This window comes from Pezoporus occidentalis, unplaced genomic scaffold, assembly GCF_034315485.1.
Source record: "Pezoporus occidentalis ecotype Australia unplaced genomic scaffold, CSIRO_AGI_Poc_V1 ctg213, whole genome shotgun sequence".
Taxonomy (NCBI): Eukaryota; Metazoa; Chordata; class Aves; order Psittaciformes; family Psittacidae; genus Pezoporus; species Pezoporus occidentalis.
Genome location: NW_026913997.1, coordinates 1905590 through 1931014, shown reverse-complemented (window position 1 = coordinate 1931014; position 25425 = coordinate 1905590). Strand labels below are relative to the sequence as shown.

General features: G+C 40.9%; 1 protein-coding gene across 2 annotated transcripts in view; it reads right to left on the bottom strand.

Annotated features, from left to right (window-relative positions):
- SPATS2L (spermatogenesis associated serine rich 2 like) overlaps positions 1–25425 on the bottom strand; it is an 84095-nt gene that overhangs the window by 47138 nt on the left and 11532 nt on the right. For both annotated transcript variants that reach the window (XM_062619708.1, XM_062619709.1), the window contains one exon: positions 17029–17098. The gene's annotated coding sequence lies outside the window, so the exon portion shown is untranslated. Of the gene's footprint in view, positions 1–17028; positions 17099–25425 lie in introns of those variants that run through there.

Below are 25425 nucleotides of genomic sequence, written 5' to 3'. Positions count from 1 at the left end.
TGTGTTTCAACGACTAAAGGAAAGCATCGAAAAATTATTGTAGTCTGTAGTCTCTATGTAACATTTTTTTTATGTACTTCTTGTCTATTGCACTCAGCTATTTCTCATGCCAAATAGGCACAGAACATGAGATATAGGTCATCACATTTCTCATGCAGACTGGAAAACTTAGCCCTAAGATTACTCCGTAAGTCTTAACCTCCCTTACTGCTTTTCAAAAAAGCATGCCTTCCACAAAGCAACATCAGCACCATACTTGACTGATACTGTTCTTCAATAAATAATCCTGTGTTAAGGAATTTGACTAGTTTATTGACAGATTAGAGCTAACAAATGCTTCTGGCTTTAAAAGTCTATTAAAAAATATCTACAAAAAAAAAAAAACGAAACAATGAATAATGGGAAGAGATACTTGCCACATGAAATCTTCACGTTCTGCTTTGTCAGCAGATAATTTACTAACTTTATACCAAAACCATACATTTTAAAACTGCATCTTGTATGAAGCAAATTAATCCCAATAACCATACTTTGTGAAAGCCCCACACCTCTCAACTGATGTTGCTTCAAAGATATTAAATAATTCTTCAAATTCAAATTGAATTCACTGATTAAACCCTACTATAGCACTTAGCCAAATTTACTCTTTGTAGCAATGCTCTGACTCAGCTTAAAAAAGACATAAAAGCTCCACGCAACGCTTTGCCAGATTTGACTTGTCTCTTCTTTGCTGTAATGCTCCAGGTATTACTATGATTATAGTCTTCCACTGATGAATGTGCTGTTGACCCAGTCAGCTTGTAACTGAAGCTGTTTCAAGAAGACCTGGCAGTCACAAAAACATACCCTTAGTTTCTCTCTTTCTTCCTCTTTTATTTCTTCTTCTTCCTTTTAAGATCAAGAACTAAGAGGACATCAGCTTTTACAAATGGACTCATTCCTCTACACTTCAGACTCTTCATTAATATGCATGTTACAGCTGTCAAAATGAAGATGCTGAAACTGAGTTGGCGCTATTTTTCATTCACCTTCTTCAAGGGCAGATAATTGAAATAACCTGCATAAAACACTTGCTCATTTACATAACAGTCCAGCACTGCTTGTTACATAAAATACAAATGATACATTAAAAGGAAAACGTCAGTGTAGCACTAATTCTTAAAAATATCCTTTAGCTATACTTAATAGCTAATCAATTTAATTTTCTCATTGTAACACAAACATTGTTATTTTTCCTCTGATATTGTTAATCTCTGTACTGAACAATCACTTCATTTTTAATCCTGTGACAAAAGATTATAGCGCATGAAAATATTCATGAACAAAACAGTCCCACCGAAGTTTAGAAGCTCTAGCTCCAGGCTTTCTACATTTATAATGCCCAAAACATCCTCTATACAAGAGGTTCTCGGCTCGAATGTCAGTTTACATGCTTTGTCTTTCTCCACATCTCTTGCTTGTATTTCTGCTTCCTGAAATGTCACTGCATGTCACACCACACAAAAAAGGAATGAAAGACATACTACAGGTCCTTAATTTCTGACACCAATTTCCAAATGTGCTACCTGGAATAGGAGATCACTCTCAGTTGCTTGCCACACCCAGACCTCAAATACTGATGGAAGAGTGTTATTTCTATGCCTATTATACGCATTTACTTGCCTTGTAAAATGAAGCATTTTTGTAGTATTCAGGGGAATACTGCAGAGAAGACTGGATTATGTTTGGCACAACTTTTACTTCTCCCCTCTACCAAATGAAGCAGTTCATATTATTCTACACAGGTTTAAGCTAACATGAAACTGAACTAGGGCTGCTATGGTGCTGGCACATGCTCCGTCCTGCTGACTTTACTGCAAGCAGCAATATCCAGCAAGGCAGACAGTTAGGAACAGTCTCTAAGCACTGCAGCAAATATGCCAGAGCTCACCTGTCACAGCCCTAAGTACGTGGCTGCTCGCCCAGCCTTTACAGAAGTTTCTTTTCTCTCTTCAAACAGCTCTGAAATCCCCCTACTGCTGTGTTCAACTTCCAAAGAACACCTGCCACGTTTCCACTAATACCAGCTTTGGAGCTGTTTGGCTCACAGGCACCTCCCAGCTAGACAGGCCTTCAGGTAAAGCTGACAAATGCTCCATTTTACACTACACTCTGCACAGCTGGGATTGCCTGCATCTCAAGCATCAGAGAATCGCAAGTCTGTGCTGTGCCCCACCAGCAAACCCTGGCAATGACCACCAGCCACACTCCATTTTCAGACTTAGTATCAGAAGAAGAGGAAACGTACTCCTCTCCAACAAAGCAAAAATACACAGAGGGGAGGTGTTTATGAAAACAGAAATGTTGCCAGAAAGACAGGATGTGTGAAAATGCCTCAGCAGTAAGCTCTGTCAGAGTGGAGGAAATTGTGTGACACCTGTTCCACCATTTCCAACATCTGGAATACAATTTATCTTTGGAAACAGGGAACAGAAGGTTCCCCATGAAAGAGCACAGAATAATCCGGTGTTGGAAGGGTTTCCCACCTGTATGTTTATGGATGAAATCTCCTGCACTCCAAAGATAACATATTTGATCATCTGCCCACTGCAACCGTCTCCTTTAATGCCTCCCTCCACGACAGCGTAACAGGAATCCCAGGTCTAACTGACTTGACTCTTGTCAATGCTTCTCTAGCCCCTATCTGCTTCTGTATTCACCTGCTGCACCCTGTGCTAATTTCTTTCAGATGTCCCACAGCTAACGTTTTCAAAGATACACACAGCACTGCCTAAAAACCCTCTGCCAGGCTCTTTTGCACTGCCCTCCTCTTCCAAGCCTGGCAATCCCATAACTACAGGTACGTTAAGTTTACCAGTGGTAGGGCCACAGATCCATTTGTCAGCCCTACCAAGCAAGGTCACTAGTAAGCTTTCACTGCTAACAGAGGAACTGGAGTTTACAATTTTGTCCCTCTCATATGTTCATAAAGTAGATCAGTGCTAGAATGTGGATCTTTTATTTTTAATTAAAGATCATTTACTCATTTCCAAAGAGTTCAGTCAAAATCCCACAGCTCCAAAGAGCTAGCATGCAAGGTACGGGTGGAACAAAGCAATCACAATTTTGGAGCCAATTTAAAAAAAAATAACATGTAAATGTCAAGTATTTGTGCTGGTTTTGGCTGGAACAGAGTTATTTTTCTTCATAGCAGCCAATATGGGGCCATGTTTTGGATTTGTGAGAGAAACCGAGTTGATAACACAGGGATGTTTCAGTTACTGCTGAGCAGTGCTTACACAGAGTCAAGGCCTTTCCTGCTTCTCATATCACCCCGCAGCAAGTAGGCCAAGGGTGCACAAGGAGTTGGGAGGGGACACAGCTCAGCCTGTAAAGCTGGGGGAAGGAGGAGCTGGGGGGATGGATATTCAGAGTGATGCTGTTTATCTTCCCAAGTAACTGTTATGTGTGATGGAGCCCTGATTTCCTAGAGGTGCCTGCCAATGGGAAGTGGTGAATGAACTGCTTGCTTTGCTTGTGCACGCAGCTTTTGCTTCACCCTATTAAACTGTCTTTACCTCAACCCATGAGTTTTCTCACTTTTACCCTTTCAATTCTCAACCCCCTCCCATCAGTAAGCAAGTGGCTGTATGGGGCTTAGTTGCCAGCTGGGGTTAAGCCATGTCAGTATCTAATGAGACTGTAGCAGTCTGCACTATGCTTTCACTGCCTGCACTTCTACTGCCTCTACAGAATTCAATCGCATTTTTAAATGGGATTCCTAATTACCTACATGTATTATACTATACTGCTTTGCTTGCAAAGGTAAAGACAAAACCAGCAGAATCAGAGAACGGCCTCCATTCCACACTTTACTTTGTCTTTTATTATAAAGAGCTGCTACTGAAGAATTGCAGATGAAGGCTGAGATGAAGACACCTTTTCTAATGCAGTTTTAAGTTAACATTATTGTATCAGAAAGACAAACAAAAGTGCAAGAGTGTGATTCCAAAACTCAGGTATTTCTGAAAGGCATTCTTCTCATCTTTAGATTTTATTTAAATAGGAGAAGAAAAAACAACCTCAAGAGGTCAAAGGCCAAACATCAGAGTGCATATGATTTTAAGTTACAAGAATTAGTACCATTAGCTGTGCACAAAGCCCCGCCATTGCAGTTGCAATACCGCAAGAGGCAGCATGAGATTTAAGACACATCTTCACTGTCTTCAGATTAGCAATGGGTGTAATTTTTCATTTGCTGTAGTCTAATGACTAAGGATGCATACGGTAAAAAGAGCATAAACATAACCAGCATCAAAAGCATGCAGGACATATTACTGAGTGTCCTCCCAAGCTGTCCTTTTAGCCTTCTGCTTCATTATAAATGAACACACTTACTAAAAACAATGTAAAGTATAATTAATACAAAATGCTATTTTTCCAGTACTGTTCTATGGCCTTTTTAAAGGCTGTATCCAGAAATGGCACACCACCATTTTGTATTTCCGGGTTTTCAGAAGTTTGAAATTACCCACTTCAGGCTAGTCAAGTGCCTCTGGGTAAGTCTGATTATATCTGAGCTCTTTAGTATCCTTCTCTTTAAAGGCATGCTATAAACATTGCAGAATATCCCCCATCTGCAGAGCCCAGACCCACTACCACCGGGTTGTCATGCTTGTTTGAACCACAGAATGCAGCTGTTGCCTCTGCATTCTCCCTTCTGCTAAGCTAATGCAGTCCAATTCCCCTGATGGTCACCACACTCTGACTGAAACCTCCTGGCAGCAGAGCCGGAAACAGGATGCAGGAGATAAAACGTCTCACTGATTCCACATGTAGATCTGGATTCCTTCAGAAAAGAGGCTTATGCTCCCCCATGACTTATCACCTCCTCCATGATTTCTGGAATGACTAACATTACAATCTGAGAAGGCAGCAGCTAACGCAGTAACACTGTGATGTCCAACCAGTGTCACAACAAAATGGTCAGGCACCCACAAGTCCTGTACCTCACTCTGATGTAACACTTTGCAAAACCAGGCCACTACATATGTGGGCACCACAGGCCTCTGTGCTTTCATGATGGAAAGAGCACAATGTGCTGTGATGGATGCTCAGGTCCTCTAAACACTTGGTGCTGCTGCCCTCACTGTGACTGTTCTGCAGAGGAACGTTCCAACCCTTATGAAGGTCAGTTTGAGAGAGGGTCAGAGAAAAAAAGTCTTTGATTGGCATCTTTCCCAAGCTCCAGTACTATTTCATCCAAACAATTCAAAAGTATTCAGTGGTATGACCACATCTTAATACATCAAAAAAGATTGTTTTTTCCTGTCACTGGTCCACAACACATCCTTGCTACTACAGCAAAGGCTGCTTGCAAATTCTGTTGTTGTACAGTCTTCAAATGTCCTATCCAAGATAAGCTCTTCTTTAACACAGGTTTCAGTATGGCTTCCCCAAGAGATCAGTGACTGTCAGTGTACTAAGCTGATGCTCATTTGTGCCAAGTGACTGACACCATGTGAGTTACCAGAGTTACCATCCTGGAGATGCGCAAGTATCAGAATCTGCTAACTTTGTAGACTATACCTTGGGCTGAGAAGGATTCATACCAGTTGCTTTCATTTAGGTCATTAAACACCATCCTGCATCTGAGCAATAGAAATACTTTTTTTGTTAAAAGAACTAAAAAAAAAAAAAAAACCATCCCACCGCTAAGTGGAGAGAAAGGCCAGCTCTGCATTAATTACAGCAAATTACTGGAATGAAGAACTGGGTGACAGAAAGGGACATGTATGTTCTGTGAAGAGCAAGTACCCATACTTCAACAGACAGGTACCAGTACAAAGTAGATACTGTGTGACTGCTGACATGTATACAGGCAGGCACATAATGCACGCCTGAAGTGCTACTTCCATTAATTTGTTCTGTGATAACCCATGAGCCAAGGTATATAATACAGTGTGTGCGTGTATAAGTATATATATATGCACCCATTTTTTACTGTCTGACAAAGAATCATCACAGCATCATTTAAGTTTCACTAGAAAAAAACATTTGCTTCCCCTGTCCAGCAACCCTCTTATGAGGGTATACATATATTCCATATGAATAAGCAAACATTCTTACACCAGCAGTCACCTTCTGTACTTAACACAGTTAATAAACAACTTGCTTCCATGCAATGGGAGCAGTACGGCTTCCTTTGATGGCTACTTGGCTCCCACCCATAAAAAGGATCTTTGATTCATTATCTCAGATTCTGCATCTGTACATTAAAAATACATATAATACAAATATCCAAGACTGATTTTGTGTGGTCTATTATGATCCATTCACTGAGTCCAGAGGATGGCATCAACTATTCCAGGGTGACAACGAATTTAGGATGAGCGATCCCCAATCTCTTTGCACGGTGGGCAGGCAATTATAAGTCCTGAGACCTGTGGGGTTCATTACTGCTCACTTTCTCTTTTCTGCTATTTGACAAACTTGTATTAAATTGCATTTAATTCAGTCATGGCAGTTCTAATGATATTATGAATTAAAACCAAAAGATTGTCATGCAGTTGGCAAAACCAGAGATAAAGCTGCAAGGCAGATGAATCTCCCACCCTCCATCTTTTTCAGATGAGATAATAAGGATGAAGAGGCGTTCAAATTTCATGAAGTCACATTCCACTATAAAAAAAGCTAATCAAGTGTTTGTTAAAGACTGGATATTAAGTTTACTTGGTGCATTCTAAGAACACATTCTAGACAGTTCAATAGTAGTTCAGTGTTCAGAAACTATGAATGTAATAAAATGTTTAATGAAACAATCGTACTTTAAGTAAAATAAGTTTGAAAATAACTAGAGTTATTAGAAACAAAGCATTCTAAACACTTAGAAACATTCCCCAAACACATGTAACAGTATGTTTCTTAAACTAAACTATAATTCAGATTCAAAAAAGGTCAAATTCCTGGGAGTCTTGTTGCACAATACCAGGTCTTTCCATGAAAGGGCATTTACATGATATAAGAACTGTTTCCTAGTGAACAACCAAGTGACTTAAGCACAGCCTCTGAAAATTTCTCCCAACCTCTTTACCATACTGATCAGTAGCCAAACATTTCAAGCCAGACCCTCTCAAAAGCTGCACAACTTGTCATTTGAAGAGGAGTGCCAGAAAGCTGAAGCCAAGTTTCCCACCTCAACTAGTATATATCTCATCACATGTTTGAACTCCGTATCCATTTGGGTTTGTGTCCTTGATGAGGTACACAATCTGATTTGACCCGAATAACTATCAAGTATGTCACTGAAAGGATGCTAGGGGTTGAATGCACATTCAGTTCAAAACTGAGGTTACAGTGTTTCCCATTCTTTTTGACCCATACAATTTATACCACCCTTTTACCTAACAAGGAAACACTCAGCAGTGGCACTGAAACTCTACTCCACATTAAGAAGCTATCCTGAACTACAAAAATACTGAAATATGATGAGTCAGCAGATCTCCCAACAATTTTTTATTTCAGAGTAGGAAATCATCATTCATTAAAATCAGAACTTCAGAAAGAATGAAGAGTCCTGTCCTATAAATCCATCTGATATTTAACCAAAATGAAACAGATCAAACAGAAGAGACTGAAAAAATCATCCCATCAGCCCCGGGACAAGACAATGTCTTTAGCCTACAAACACTGAAGATCTAGGTACATGTTCCAAACAAGTCTCCTGCTACACTAGAATCGTGCTTTAACCCCTGGGCCATTCTTAAGAGAAGGGGAATTTCTCTAAATATTTTTCATCATCTCCTCAAACCCATTTACTAGTTTCCCGGAACCAGTAAAGAACAAACAAAGGTATTTCCCCACTCCAGAGGTTCAAAGGCAAAAATCACAGCATCATTCCATCAATAACCATATCTACCAGCAGGTGCTCAGGATAAAGTAGCAACTTGCTTGGCTACCAATGCTCTCCACTCTAGGGACTGCACCCAGGGGCTTTAATATCCTCCCCATTCAGCCACAGAATCACTGCTGCGGACCTAGAGCCTATGTTCTGCTGGCTGGCATCCTAGAGGAGCATCACTCTGATTTAGCATAAACTTAAGATGTCAAAAATTGCTGCATTTACTACATATATCTCATCAGTAGGGCTGAGCCCAATTTAGAATATGGGGATTCAGCTACACAACCAGTAAAATGCTCCTCTCTGGTATGCAGGAAGGATGGAGGATATGGAAAGAAAGCTTCTGACTGAGAAAATTCTCTTTCTACAGCAGTGCTTGCCAATATAAACATCAGCATCTTGCTCTTCCTCAAGCTACTGAAGGAATCTTGCCAAATGTACTGATAAAGAACAGTGAAATAGTCAAATACAATCTACTCAAATTCTACATTTGCATGAACTTCCTGCAAAACCAAAAGACAATACAGAAGGTTAACTTTCAGTTTTTACCTACTAGCAGTATTGTCCAAGTCATTCTAGCCAGGTGCTCAAATCATTACAAGTCATTTATGCTGGCTTCTATTTCAGCTCAGAACAGCATGCCAAGAGACAGTGCCAGTTAATTTGCTTCTGCAGTTGCCCAAATGTGGACTGCTAGAAGCGTATGGCATGTGAATGCTAACAGCAAAGTATGTAATGGAGTAGTATACCTTGCCTCAATCACAGTGGTTTCTCTAAACAGTAAGAGCAGAGGAACAAAAGTGAATGTCAGGAGAAGTTCAAATTTACACTTTAGATGTTAAGAAATAAAATTACCACAAGGAACTAAACTTCTACCAGCAGCCCTGTACAGTGTAATTGTTATAGCAAATTCTCATAATCTTGGAATAAATATCAGGTTCAAAGAAAGTCTTAGAGCTATTCACATTTCAGGCTTCTATTAAGTTTTCCAATACTTAATACACTGAAGAGCCAGTTTACCATTGCTAGATGCACAGGGCTGATTCTCAGCAAATGCAGATTGTAGCAACTCCTTTTCAGTTCAAGGAGCTACATGGACTTGAACCAGCTTCTTGCTAGTTCCACAGGACAAAACAGCAGAACAACCCCCCCACCCAGCCCTGGCTGCAGACATAGAGGAGGAGCCTCTGGACAGTGGCATTTTGAGCACAGTTGGCAGAACTGGGCTCGACAAGCACACAGGGAAGCATCGTGCTCATGATGATGAGATGGCAAGTTTATGGTGAGCTTAGGGAAGAACTTTACCAGAGCTCTGAGAGAGCTCCTGAAATAAAGTGCCTTTGATGAAAACTTATAAAATCAGATACTCAACTGGAGGCCCTAATGCAGCCAGCCCCAGGTGACTAACGTATGTTCAAAGTGTATGTAAGCATACTCTATGATTCACTGAGTTTATGCATATGCTTTAGGTAAGTATTTGATCTAAAGGTGTCAGAGCAGCCTGAACGTTCCAAAACTGAACACTAAAATTAAATGAAGCCTTTAATTTTCTAAGACCAAGTCACCCCATATAGGTCCTTTGAAGAATATGCAAGGTTTTCCTTGAACAACATTCTGTTTTATATATATGCACACACACACAAAATGCATGTACATAAACTCTTAAAAATGCTTACAAGTTCCTCTATTAAAATGACCCGATGTATGCCCAAGATAAACAGACACAGGCCCAGCAGTATTCCCATGTTAACAGCACCCATACGGAGTCACTGGAAACAATACCCCTGATATTTTGGTAGTCCCAGATTCATAACAAATGCTAGATGCCTTCTCCTCCCCCACCTTCCTACTCCTAAGGAAAATGGTGATTTTCTATGTTAACAAAAGCTATTCCTGGAAACAACAGCAGCAAATTAACCTATAATTACTTATTGTTCAGACAGCCCTTCAACCTAATTACTATTACATATTGAAATAAGTTCCTTTTACAGTATTTACTGGGCTTTGAACTGCACTTTTTTAAAGCAAAAAGGAAACATATTATTCTTTTCAGCTGAAACCCATGCTACCCAGGCACATCAAAATTAACTGTAAAAGTACATTCACTCAGTGCAGACTGTGTACTGCCAAAGATACGCAAAGGCACCTCAGCCAGTCTCCCCCCACATCCACCCCAACAGTCAGGAGACAATACCAGAACACTCTCCTGCTTCTGAAGGTCAGCAGCGCATAAAGCGTTGCCTGATAAGCATGAACTGAGGCCCTTGTTCAGCCAGGCATGAGGGGGCTTTCAAAAAGAAAAAAATAAATTACACGTTTCTTAACTTGACAAAGGCAATCCTGATACAGAACGCTGTTTGACTAGCCATGGGAATGAACACATGGGCAGTAAATGGAGTAATTTCATCAATGGAATAAAAAGAAAGGTATTTTGTTCAGCTGTTGAGGAACATTTTAAAGAGAATAATGTATGCTATATTTTGAAGACAGGTAAGATCAGTTACACTATACAGCATAGATACGTAACTCTTGGGCATTTCTCAGCTCCTCTGTTTTTTCCCATTCACTGGAGGCAATCCTTGGCATGCCAGAATCCATGAACTGATAAAATCTGTGGCACATTAGACAGACCTTTGCTTTGCATCTGTCCGGAATTTCTGCAAAGGAATATTTAGCATAGCTTTCTAGGATGAAATAATATACCATTTCCTCCACAGAATCTATTGTTCAAAAGCATCAAATTAAGCTCTCATTTGCAGTTACCAGCAAGGCCCTAACTGTTGAAACTGTCAGTGTGCTAAAGGATACCATTTCCACTTTTCTTGGGCAAAAATGGACAGCAGTACATTTCAGATAAGTGCTGTATTGGGTTTGTGTGGCAAGGTTTTGGTAACGAGGGGCTACAGGAGTGGCTTCTGTGAGAAGCTTCTAGAAGCTTCCCCCCTGTGTCCAACAGAACCAATGCCAGCTGGCTCCAAGACAGACCCACCTGCAATGGTGGTAGCATCTCCATGAGAACATTTTAAGAAGTGGAAAGAGCTACTGAGCAGCAGCAATTGCAGCTGGAGAGAGCAGCAAGAATATGTGAGAGCAACAGCTCTGCACACTTCAAGATCAGTGCAGAAGGAGGGGAGGAGGCTCTCCAAGCACCAGAGCCGGGATTCCCCTGCAGCCCCTGAAGAAGACTGTGGTGAGGCAGGCTGTGCCCATGCAGCCCATGGAGGACCCCACACCAGAGCAGCTGGGTGCCCAGTGCAGACTGTGATCCCATAAGAAGCCTGCACTGAAGTAGGCTCTTGGGAGGACCTGTGGACCCAAGCTGAGAGAAGCCCATGCTGGGACAAGTTTGCTGGCAGGACTTGTGACCCCATGAAGCAACCTGCCCCTGAAGGACTGCACCCAAGGAAGGGACTCACCTCCCATGGCATGAACCCCATGCTGGAGCAGGGGAAGAGCATGAGGAGTCATCCCCCTGAAGAGGCAGATAACATGCGATGAAATGACCGTAACCCCCATTAACCATCCCTCTGCGCTGCCTGGCAGGAAGGAGATGGAGAATTCAGGACTAAAGCCCATGAAGAAGGGAGGGGTAGGGGGACGGTGTTTTAAGATTTAGGGTTTATTTCTCAATATCCTGCTCCGATTTGATTGGTCTTTTTTGCCCGTGACGGTAATTGCTGAGTGTTCTCCCCGACCCACGAGCCTTTTGCTGTTTTTCCTCTCCACTTGTCCAGTTAAGGAGAGGGAATGATGAAGCAGCTTTGGTGGGCACCTGGCATCCAGTCGGGATCAACTCGCCAGAAGTACACAGAAAAGCATGTTTTGTATAGAACTTCAAAGTTGTCCTAACTGCTCTTCCCACTTCTGTTAATTAGTGACCTTACAATAGCATTTACAAGCTCCTATATATTGCATGCAGGCACTATCAAAGAAACAGTGGCAGTTAACAGAGTTACCACACTAAGCGAGCCGAATGCTCAGGATCTCAGTTTGCTCTAACCACCCTGTAAGCTGTAAGAACTGGCAGACAATAAACTGGGCTGGCCAGGAATTTTCCAGTCAAACCAGGGTTTTGATGGGGTGGGTGGAGTTACTTCATCATAACTGAAACATTTCTCAAACATCTACTGAACAAGGCGCCTCCAAAAAAACTAATCAAATTCCCTATGAGCCAGTTATCCTTCTCCGGATCCCACAGCAAAACTTGGGATAAGTGGAGTTCAACTTATCAAAGCAGGAAGTTACTGTGGCTTGTGCACTCAAACCAGAAGCAGAAGAGCTGACCAGTCATTATTGTCAAATAAGGCCTTATATCAGTTATGCCTTTCCTTCACTCTTCAAGAGCCATTCAAAGTAAATGCAAAGGTAATTAATCCTGAACAGCTAGTCTTTTAAGTGCCTGACTATATTTTCATGAAGCCACTCACTAAGTTATCTTCATGCACACAGAGCATCAGTCACTGGCAGTCACTCGCACTCATTTCTTACTGTAGGCAGAACCACATAGTCAGAACCCCCACAGATTCACATTTAGCCACATAGCAAAACACACAGGGCTGGCTCCGCACGCAGCAGATGTGAGCTGCAGCCAGATTCTGTGGTTAAGAGAGCACTATCACTGGCATCCACAGAACTAAGGATTTTGGCTGGAGAGAGTTAGCTTTATAACTGCTCAATATTTGGACTCTCCTCTCTAACAGCGGGCAGGGAGGTGGGAAGAAAGAAGAAAGAAAAGAAAAAAGACCCATGTATGAGAAGCAATTTGCACAGGACTGTGAGAAGCAATTCACACAGGATGAGACTCAGCCCCACTGGCTGTCTTCCTTAAACTATGCAAGTTCCCAATAATATTGACAGAGGTAGAGCTGTTCCAAGAGCTGAACTTTATCCATCATTATTTTTTCCAGGGGTTCTGCTCATTAACTGAGACTAGACGGTCTAGCCATCTTGCTCACAATCACAGCACAGCGAGCAGGGAATGCTCTGGCTCTTTCTAAAACTGCCTGAACCATGCAGTTGGAGGAAAAATACAAGAACTCTTCCACCACTTTATCCCCACATACACCCTGCTTTTGGACAGGGCACAAATTACTGCCCTGATCCTCCATTCTAGCAGAATGTACACTCCATCCTACCACCCTCAGAGAAGGTGTTTGTTCCTCTGCTTCTGAGGATAAAGATATGCACAGGTCTTCTAACCTACTCTTAAGTGCCTGCTCCACAGAGAACACAAAAACACAAGCTACCACTGGCAAAGAAAAACTATTTGCTCTGATTATGAACCCTTACAGGATGAACTATTTCAGAACGTAATGGAGAGGAGCAATTCTGTCCTGCCTTCACTGTAGGATGCTTTTTTATCATTTCACTCTTCTCCATCATTCAAGGAAACCATCATTCAAGTCAGTGCTTCAGTACTGATAAGCCATGAGAAATTACATACCACCTTTTATGAAGACATTGAAATTTCAGTTTCACCACATGACCAACCAAATCCCACATCATATCTCCCCCAGAATTGAACAGCATCAACTGACAAATCCAGTAAGAGATTTGAAGGTGGCCACTTAGCAGTCTTACTTTCAGACTGTCACACTGCTATACATTTACCAAAGCCTTTGCAATGTTTTCACCATGAGGAACAAATGCTTTATCCATCTTAACATTAACAGAAGTGGAATAAAAAGGGGACAGCAGTAACAACAGAGCAGTCCAAGCTGCTAAAAATAAAGAATCTCAAGAGCCTCCTTTAACCTCGATGATTTCCTCAGAAAATGTTGTGAAAGCTCAACCTTCAGTTTCACACTTTGATATTGATCAAAGTGATCGCTGAAATCTAATCTGAATTATTTCTTGAGCTCTCTATGTCACACAGCTGCCAGTTTTTCTTCATTGACAGCAGCATACATGATCAAAAGCAAAGGCAGAAAATTCAGATTTATACAAACAAGACGCACCTATAGTTAATTACAGAACTACCCACTTCTGAGATAACTTGCTCAGTGTGAACATTGGACCTTTCTTCAGAATTAATTTTGCAGGACAGCAGGACAGTCAGCTTGGACATACAGCCCCTATTCAGAAAAGCACTCAAGTGCTACTGAATTCCATGACATTCCATTAAATTTAAACAGATCTTTTGAGACATTTTTCAGAGAAAAATGAGATTCAGCTCATACTTTCTGAACTGTTTCAGAAGTACTCATGATACTAATGAAAATGTCACATATGCACATCCTAGAATTTTTTTTTAATCAAGAAAACTGTTTTTATGATCTTACAGTAGGATTTTGTTCTTCTAATAATTTTTTAGTGCTACATTAAAAATTAAGTAAGCATACTGAGTCTGGCTGGGATGAAGTTAACTTTCTCCACAGTAGCCCATGTGGTGCTGTGCTACAACAGCGCTGATAACACAGCAGTGTTGTGGCTATTGCTGAGCTGTGCTCGCACTGTCAAGGCCTTCTCTGCTTCCCACTACTCCCCACAGCCAGTAGGCTGAGGGTGGACAAGAGGCTGGCCCAGACTGGCCAAAGGGACATTCCATACCGTGCATCCTCAGAAATAGAATATAAACTGAGGTAGAGGAAGGAAAAGATAGGGTTTTGCTTCCAAAGCAATTGTTTAGAGATTGCCTGGGTATTGGGCTGCCTATGAGAGATAGTATTTGATCTCCTTTGCTCCACTTGTGTGTGTTGTGCTTCCATATCCCCTACATCCCCATTTTCTTCACTTATTTATTTAACTGGGGGGTTTGTTGTTGTTGTTGGTTTTTTTTGTTTGGTTGTTTTTGGTTTTTGTTTTTTGTTTTTTTTTCCCACTCAAAACTCAAGTCTTTGCTTGAATTTTGTTCTTTCCGTTTTCTCCCTTTGTCCCACTGTGGAGAGTGAGCAAGGAGCTATGTGGGTGCCTAGCTGCTGGCCAGGGTAAATCCATCACATACAGAAAACCCACTCCACATTGGTGTATGACACTGTTTTCAGATTCTGATGTATAACTTGACCCAGTATTCACTGTCTATAATATTCTATTAAAATTCTGTAGGTATTTGTGTGGCACTTCACATCCAAGTATCTGAGCCGAGCGTAATCTTCAGCACAACTCTACAGTCTGGGGAAGCATTTATTATTAATGTCACTTCACTGATGGTAGAAAGGTCAAGACAGTCTACGGAAAAAGATTTTCAGAGTTGATTAGAAGTTTGGCCTCATTTCCAGGAAGAACATTCATATGCACCGGCCACCTTTTAACAGCAACCTGAAGGTTTCTCAGAACTGGAAAACAAGAAGGCTTCACTGACCTCCCTACTACTGCCCCTGCAAATACACGACCTGGTTCACAAACATGGATCTTCACTAACAAGCCAGCAACAATTTCCTTATTTTCAGAGCCACAAGACACTATTCTGATGTAGAAGACCAAGAACAGCTGAAAAACTACCCTCTTTTCACTGCAATCATTGAACACCAGCACTGCTCTTCTGAGAAATCCCTGTGCTATGTAACACTGCTGACAAGGGTGGAGATGGTTCCAAGGTATCTTGCTCTCTAGGCAGGCCATCTGTTTCTGAGAGCTCAAGGTCTGGTCAGGAACTGACCCGATGATTCACTTAGCTGTAGTAAATAAAGCTCATAGCCAGACAAGTAATATTTCATCACGCACTTGGCCACACTTGGGATCAGCAGATGTGCAAGAACTACTTTGGGCATCCGTATCTTTTTTTATCCTTTCGTTTGAGGAAGTCACACACTGTTTCAGTAGAAAACACTACTGAGCTCAGCACACTGAACTATTAACCAACAGACTGATTCTAGCCAGCCACTCCCTGCCCTGCAAGCCTCACATTACCAAAAGCTTTGGAATTTTGCCATGTAGCAGCTCTGTTAAAAAAAAATAAATAAAATTCAAGCAGAAAGGAAATCCTTAAGAAACAGTGTAAGTGCCCTCCACCAAAGAAACAGTGTGCATGCAGTGAGTAATGTGCAAATGAGTCCTCCTCCTGCCTGTTTATTATAAAGTCTGAGTATTTTATGAACCTCAATACGTAACCTATTTATCATCTTGACACCCGTGCTCAAGTGCAGTAGTACTGTTATCTCACTTTACAGATTTAAAAATGAGGCATTGAGCAATTCACTGAAGATTTCTCAGGAAACTGTTCATAGGGAACACAATCCAGATGTCCTTAGCTGCAAGTAAACTGGAGAACCTTGAAGACATTTGGAAAAAATGGTCATTCCCACCAGAATTACACAGAATGATGAGGTCATGAGCCCACTTGTCAGATTCAGGTTCGAAACAGACTTATGCCTTTGTAATATGCTGGACAGAGAGAAAATGCCTGCTTTCAGACACAACAGCAAAAGGAATACTTGGTATGCTTAAACAAGTATTTTCTTCAGAACAAAGGCAGTTGGTTCAGACCATCTCTGAACTGAGGCAATTGCAGAGATCATATTTCTCAGTTTTGTAGTCTGTTGATTTATCCAATTTATTTTTTTGTATTACTACAAAACTGCCCTTTCCTACCTGAACATCACCTTGGACTAAGTGAGAGACGATTTCAGAATACCAGTTCAGCAGGATTTTCAGCTGCAAACCATGATACATCTTCACAGCAGTTCACACAATTAAAAAAGGATGAAGAGAAGCAGTGGGACAATATCCTATGAGCTGGTCAACTTAGTGACACAGAGAAAGAAGATAAAGGAAAGAAATTTATCTGCAGTGATGAAAGATAAAAGACTGCAAGCAAAACAGGAACCAAAGCACCTTCTAAGATGTTCAGATAGACTCCACTGCCCTGGTGAAAGGAGCCCCCAAAATTCCTGGCTTCTTGTTCCCAAACTGACAGACCTATAAAGTACCTTCCTATTTGTTATCTATCACGCAGATGCACAATGTGAAAGCAGATATGTGCTTACCCGCTAATCTGTGTCTTTGTAGGAAGTCAAAGCTACACAGTAAGGAATTCCGAAAGCATCATTTTATTAGTTGTTGCATTTTTCCGTCCATTCTGTCTGGCCCCCACACCCACAATCACTATGGAATGTGGTGCTATGATTGCAAGTCTGACTTACAAGTTTCTGAACTTACCGAGTCACATGTCAGTCACAATGATTAGCAAAGAGATAAAGAAGCTATCTTACCACTGTGAATGACTTCAGTTTCTGTTCTTATTCTGTCTTCTCCAATAGATTCTATTTCCTGCAAAAACAGCTGGAAGTTAAAAAGAAAGTAATTAGTTAATTTACTCTTGATTTACTTTACTGCTCTCTCCTGACAGGAGACTTTAGTGCAAAAAAAACATCCCTCATCACCTTACTGCTCTGGTCAACATGTGGGGGTGCTGACAGATGCCCTTACAAGTTCTTACAGGGCTTATCTTCACTGCCGTGCAAGCGTAGGCAATTAACTAAGCCTTGCTGTTAGCCCATTCCTGACCATATACAATTCTCCCAGCTAAAACAAACCCACTTTTAAAACTAACACTTTAAACTCAAACAGCCAGCGCATGAGGATGCGCAGAAAGATAAACCTAAGCAGTGTGAACCTCTCTACCCATTAATGCAAGAGGGCCATACCTGCAAGTTACAGAAACTCACCAGTTACTAATCAAATCCCTCTGAGCAATACCAGTGCAGTTTCAGTTAGGTCTTCTCCAATAAAGCAACACTATTATCTCAAGAACACTAACTCAGCTGAAATAAAGGGAAGTGTCAAGAGTGACACCAGCACTTTGCTCACAGTAGAAGGCCTTTGCCGATTTGCATACAAATTTCAGAGGATTTCCCCCCCCAAATTAAAAACATACAACTACATGGACAGCTGAGTGCCTATTTATGGACACAACAGATGAATGAAAACTGATTTCCTGGTTTCATTAGCAGAAGGGGGTGGGGGTGGTGGAGGGGCAGAGAGCAAAGATAAGTTTTGTACTCTCTTCTGCAGTTACAAGGAGAAGGCAGCCATGAACTGGTCTATGATTTAACTATGCATGCCAGACAGGAATTATTCCTTTCCAGTTCCTACTTGAGTCATCCTGACTGCTGAAATCAGCCTGTACTGGATTGTCTTTGCAAACTTATTTTTCCTTCTGAATTACAAAATACTCTGTAACAGACTAGAAGAGTGTGACTGCTGTCCTATTTAATTCATTTTATCCTTATTGAAACGACATACTTTGCCAAAGCGAAGCTTTGGAGTGCAAAAGTCCTGTCAGTCACAGGTTTCATTTTAAAGGAAGGTAGGAAGTTCTTAAGTGCTTCTGCATCTGAAAGAGCCAGATGTTCCCTGCAGCACTTCACCTACCAAAGGCTCCCACAACAAAGCCTCTCACAGCTTAGGTCCCAAAATCCACTGCAATCTAAACACACATTTCTGCATGGCTTGCTGAGTCACAGTTATGTTCAAAATCAAAGGAATGAATGGAGCAATTTGAAATGTGATGCTTCGATGAAGAAATACAAGAACTCACACATGTCACAGTGTTAAAGAGCATTTACTGCAGTTGGAAGCAATCTACACAACAGGCACAGATCCATGAGATGAATAGAGGGGCTAGAAACCAGGTGAGGGAAGCATAGCCACTTCCTTGCCTTTGGTCACAATACCCTAAGCAAGAGCTCAGGAAGAGGCCTATCCTATAGCCCACCAGTGCTTTGTTCTCCAAGCAAGCAAGGGGAAGACTTAGCTATTTATTCCCTTCAGAAGGGCACCAGAGAAGGGCACTGGGAAGAGCTGAGAATAAGAGAGATGTCGTGCATCCCTTTTGCCCAGTGAGCACCTGAATTAAGACAGAGAAGCACAGCAACATTGCTAATAGTTACAGCATTTCTTATATCAACATATGGCCATCTAACTCCTTCCAGTATTTTTAGGATTTAAACAGAACAAATCATATCATATTTCCACCCCCCACCCCCCCACCCCCCCTCTCAGTGAGTTCTTTTAACAATTTTTGTCCTTGGAACTTCATGAAATATTGAAGACCAAAGTGACAGGTAATCTCAGAATCCCATTTCTTGATGTGGTCTCGGGTATGAAATATGGTCACTGGTATGAAATTATTCAAGTTAGAATTGTAATTCTTGTATAGGACAGCCATGTACCTTATGTAAAATTAAATACATGTTTTATTGGATGCTGTTAAAGTTTGTTCTTTCCAAACAATACCATATCTATGAAGTCTGACTAAGATGTAATACCTTGAAGAAAATTAAATGGATTCTTACGGGACACGTCTCAATAAATTCGATTACCTTCCTACTCACCATTTTGTCCTTACTCAATGTTCCACGGCATACCATCAAAGAAAACATGCAGGAAATAATGACTCGAGAGAGGAGAATGGAAATCAGGAGTAAAGGTACAACACTTAAAAGGAAACTTAGTTCACCTCCTTATTATCAAATAAAATACTGTTGCTTAATATCTGCAAATGCTTAAGGTAATCTCCCATCATAATGAAAGATTAAATCTTAAGGTGTTTTTTAGATTCAAACAACAATGACTCTGAAACAGGAAAACATGCTCTGTACAGACTTTAAAAACAGTGGCCCATACCCCTTCTGTGGCAGAGCTATGACCAGCAAGACCATACATGTGGAAATGACATGACACACCCTCTCAGAACCTCCAATGCATTGCCCCCAGTGCAGGGTACAAAAAGAAGCAGAGCTTCAGGTATCACACCACCAGATGCAATATCTGAAGCAGAGCTCAGCGACAAACAACTGCACCAAAACTAACATAAGCCAAAAAAAGCAGCAGGAATCAGTGCTCCAGCCCTGAAGAACATATAAATACACCAAACACTTAAATCCCTTCCCATCTTGAACTGACCTTTTTTAACAGTTCCCTAATCCTAGTATTAAAGTGATAGGACACAAAAAAGCACCAGAACCAGATACTAATATTAAATCTAGATCACAACAGCTATTCATAAAGTTGCAGGTCTTGAAGAATCTAAAGAGTGGAATCAAAGCATAGCACGAGGTATGTAACACTCTGACCAGCAGTCCTCATCCTGTTTAAATACTCTTTGGAAGAGCAAAACAAGTTCTCTGACCACTTCTCTTCTTATGCTTAACCCTGACCCCCAACCTTAACCTAAAGTTTCACAATACACCTGGTCACACAGAAGAGCTCAAAACACTAAACATGCCACTCTGCTAATTCCACTGTAGACCTATAAACCTTCTAGATCCTAACAGTAAACATAACCTTCAATCCTTCCATTCCTCAGTACATATCCTAACCAGAGTCCAAAATACAGTGTAAAGTATAGCCCAGTGCCAAAGATTAGCATTGTAGTTAACTGAAAGTTACTTGAAAGTGCCTAAATCACCTCCTACCTTTGTGGTAGCCAGCAGTAAATTAAAGTCCTCCAGTCCCAAACCAAAATCTCAACTTAAAACATAGCTATCATCCACCACAACACCAAATTTAAGCAGAAACCTCAAGATCCTACCTGCAGCAGCCTGCATACAAACAGAGTGATACTGCAGGGCTGAACATTAAACTGAACTCAACACAACAGATTCACAAGCTCAAAGACTACCATAATGAGTGGACGACTCTGCTAGTTTTCAGGGTCCACTGTTCAGAGTTACCTCTAATATTAGTCTCTACCTGTTACTTCTACATTTAATGTACCTTTAATGTTAATAATAGTTTGATCTGGTTTTGCTTTGTGTTTTCTTTGTGTGTGTGGTTTTTTCATTCACTTTTTTTCCTTCTCTCCTCTCCCCTTTTCCTAAAAATTAAAAGCTAGGTTTATTGCTGGAATCAAAGGCATGCCACACTGCGATAAATGCTGGCAACACAAGGATACAATGGATTACAGCTATTTTTCGTTCCAGGATATTTCTCTGGTGAGGCCACTGATAGAACATCTAATGTGAGAAACAACAGAAGGCAGGGAATCTTCTATTGAATGCTGACACGACTGAGTGTAGAGGCTATTTGGAGTCTGCTAGTACATACACACACACAAAAAGTAAGATGTCATTGAGGGTTTTGGCAGTTGTTTTTTTCTGGACCTGTTTTGTTTTTTTATTTTGGCCTGGCTAGTGAGTCAATCACACTTCCCCAGTTGCCAGTGCAGTTCGTTAGCATATGGAAAGCAAACCTGCATGTCTTTTGACACATGGTCAAATCTTAAGACATTTAGCCTCAACCTTATGCCCAACAGACTTTAAGCTCTGATGTAGTCAAAGTAAATAAGGGGTGCTCCTTGTCTGGCACTGCTACACTTCAATACAGTTGCAAGATTCCTGTTTTGCATCTCAGTATTCAGTGAATTAATAACAACATCCTCCAAAGCTGCACTCTGCCTGCCTTTCCAACTAACCCACGGCGTTCCATTTTGTACACTGCAGTTTCTAACTCCAGCCAGGGAATGCACTGTTAAGCATACTCAGCAGCATCCAGCCTTCAGAAGACAATTCATATTGACATTTACAACACACATTTCTTACTACAACAAAAGATGCATAAGATTATAAAACAGCATAAGCTCCCTGACTAAAAGCACCCTAATCTGATATTCGTCCAAGATTTTATAGCAAAAGAATCTGTTGACTCTAGGACTGGGAAACAACCAAACAAAAGCTTCAGAACTGGACCAGCTCTCATCCTATGCCAGGTTTCTGTTCAGTGACACTAATAGGAGAATAATATCACAGTAGGGCAAAGGAGAGGATCTATGTTCAACACTGGTCCAGGAGGGAACTACAGTAAATGAAGAACAGCTGCAATAAGGAAGAAAACCTGCAAATGCTGTGTAGTCTTGTCAAGAGGAAAAACTGTTCCTGAAGGTTCTCATAGCATAGAACCAGCAATGCAATCAGACATACCACTGGCACCACTTTCAGCCAGTTTCACTGGCACAGTTTCAGCCAGCATGAAATAGCATGGTTTAAAAACCAAACCAACTCTGATGTTTACTATGATCTATACATTTTAAAAGACTTGAATATCCAGTCCTTCTAGCCTATGAAGGTCTTCCTGGTTGTGTGGGAACTTTGCTGTGAGCAAAAGCATCAAGATGGGCCTCAGACTCTTTATAGATACACATTTTTTAAAAAGCCCGGATGCAGAAGTCTGTAAGTACCTTTATTCCCAACAGTGATCTGTCATTATTTTAGTCTGTTATTCCTCCTAACTTAATTCCAGTCAACATTTTCCTCCCAAAGCATTAAGGGCCTAATCCAGTTCCTACTGACAGAACTGAAGCTGGAATGGACCTGTAACACAGACACACGAGCCATATAACACTGAAAATTCAACATCGCAGTTACACACCGGATGAGAAATCTCTCTTAAAAAGACCACTGTCAGAAGAACATGACCCACTGGAAACCCAAAATGGTTAGAAGACTGAGTTGTGGACCCCACTAAAGCACTAGCTCTCAGACAATGAGCATAACGCCGCACTCAGCAGCGCAGAATTGTTGCCCGTTTCCTATACTTTCCATACTTTTGATAGATGGGGATAGCTTTTTCCACAGCTGGGAATGTTCTACTTGGATGTGTTTATTTTTTCCTCAGTCTCTGGCTGACTCAGATATCTCCATTTATTTTAAGTTTCTCCACTCTCAGAAACAGTAAGATGGTTTCAGTAACCAACTCTAAATATACTGTTAATGACCCTAGTAGATTTAGGGAAAGCTCTCCGTTCACCAAGAAACTCATCCACATCTTCCCAGAGATGCCTTATTTGGGGAATTAACTTCATGAAAAGAAATGTATATTCAACTGTGACAAATCAACAGAATAGCTATCCATTTCAACCTGTAGGTGATAAAGAAAAATTATACTTTTCATTTTGCAGAAGTCTTTGTGGAGCAGGACAACAGAATAGCCAGCCAGACACCTATGCTATATTCAGTTCTCTGAGCATACTTTGTCAAGATCTGCTAATTTGATTTAAGAGGCGAATTTTCCCTGAGCCCACATGCCAAAATTATTCCCCCTAAGGGAAAGAGAGGCCTTACGAAGCTACATTAGGATATATTCACAAAATGACATGAGATGACATGAGATCTTCAGCCAAATGGTTATGACAGTTCCTCATTATTACCATTACTAAAGAAAATATTCCTCAACACATTCCAAACTAAGCTTTGCGACATTTTCCCTGCCCTGAACTGAGGGCGCACATAAAGTATATCAGAAAAGGCAGTATCCCAGCTGGAGTTAGCAAGACTGCCTGAAACACAAGCCATTATTTGTTATTCCTTGCTTCCCGTCAGGATTCCAGCTTCTGAATGCAATGAGTTTGTGCAGTATCCTTGAAATAGTCCAGTATATTGAAAAAAAACCCCATATTTAAAATAGAAAGCCTTTGTGAGTAGCCAAGTGGAATACTTGAGGAAAAGAAACGATCATTAAAGAAGCTGTAGAGGATTTACAATTCTGTTTTGTTTGGATCTAGTAACCTAGCCCATAAATAGAAACCAGGTTTTTTTTACATTTGCTTTGCTTTATTTGAGAGTTGTGGGAATGATGGTAACCAAGCAACACCACAAAGCTGGAAAGCATTGGTTAAGACAACTGCTGATACCCTGATGAGCCAGGATATGTTCAACGCCTATAGGAGCGCTCCATCTCCATTTTTGTACACTTTGGGGCTCACAAGATCCTAAAGAGAATGACAAAAAGATTCTGTACAGTGTGTGGACTCTCCATGCCTCCATGTGAAAACTCCCTCCTCTGAAATGAATTCTGCTGCCACTTGGATTCCACTGTGAGTTTTACTTGTCATTTTTGCACAGTAAAAGGTCAATCTGCCAGGAAAGCTTCCCCTTACTGAGGCTGGGGAACTCAAAAATACTGTGCCTCAGACAGGGTAAGTGTTAACAAGTTCAACATAACCTCCACAGATTTATTAGAAAATTCACTGTGGACCCATGTAAAGTGGAGTATGTTACACAGAACATCACCTTTTAACTCCAAATGACAATCATAAAGACTGTAACTAAGCTGCAAAGACTATCCACAATGTTATTTTCTGGGCAAAACCTATGGTCCCATTCATCTCTAGCAAATCAGAACAATTAAGCATTTTACAGCTCAAATACCTAATTTTCAATTCAAGAGCAATCACTACTGCTTGCAAACTGGTACATCCCCCATGTAGTGTCTTCAGCCTTCCCAACAAAAGACAGAATCTTCTGAAGGAAGCATTACTTCATATTTTGAACACCAGTGATATCAGTTATGCCCTCAGTCCACCAAATGGTTTTCTTTCAGAACTTCATAAAGCAAATTTTTAAACTGCTCCAAACCCAAAATACACATTTTCTTAATAACAAAGCCAATGTCTGTATTTTTATACACATTTCAAGATATAATCGTATTCTGAGAAAGAGATCAATATAAATTATTCTTTTTTAAAATTTAAAATTATTTGCTTATCCAAATCAGCAGCAGGCAGACAAAATACGTCTGAGTGGCTTGCTGGCTCTCTGCTAGGAGAAACTTTCAAGGACTGCTCATGCTTTTAACTGGATGAGAGATTATTTTATGAGGCAAAGGACATCTACTGAACATAATCAGTGCATGGTGGATAATACAGCAAGGCTGCAGACCTTGAGTTTACATTGCAATTTTGTAAACAGCATTACAGCAGCTTAATATCACAGGTAAGGCAGCAGTACCAAAAGCAACACAATATAGTTATATTAAAATCAAAAAGCCCCAGTAAGAGACTTCTAAGGGTGTCCCTTCCAAGTTACACTAAGACACAGAGATAAGGGGGCTTCAGGGGACTTATCTACTGATACTCTGTGTGCTTGTGAAAAAACATCACATCATGAATGTGAAAAGCAGAACTTACCATCAACACTACATCATATCATAATGACAGTATTGGGTGTCCCTTTACACAGTGTAAGTGGACATGAAGTCCAAAGAACAAGACAGCATCTCCTAGGAATCCTTACTGGAATCCCCATCAGAACAAGAACGTCATCCTGCTTGGTGAGCAAGCACTTTACTCAGGGTCTAGAACAGCAGCGGCCACAGGATCCTCAAGTCTGATTCCGCCAAACTCCATCCTAGTTGGCCTGATCTCTGGAAAGGACTGAGAACTACCAGACAGCTACTGACTGAACAGTTTCACACTCCTCTCTCCTTCCTGGTGCTCCTACAAGAGCTGAACACAACATGAAGCATGTTTTATAGTACAGAGCTCCTGGGATTAGATACATTCCTTCTTACACAAAACTACAATCGTTCTTTCTCACCATTTAGAATGGGGAAATACCCTCTTTTCTTGTTGCATACAAATTCCAAGAATGGGATCATAATGAACAAAAATGAATAACAATCAATTTACAAATGTAAATATAACTCTAGACTCTTTTGAAGTTTTAATAGGAAGGAAGCGCAAAATTACCCAGGGGAATCTTAGTCAGACTCAGTCATGAGTATAAATGAAATCTTGCTCCCATGTGGTATTTCACATCACAAAGGAAAGCACACAGAGCTCTCACAGGCCTCAGACAGAAGGTTCCACGAAACACTCATTTGTGCGTCAA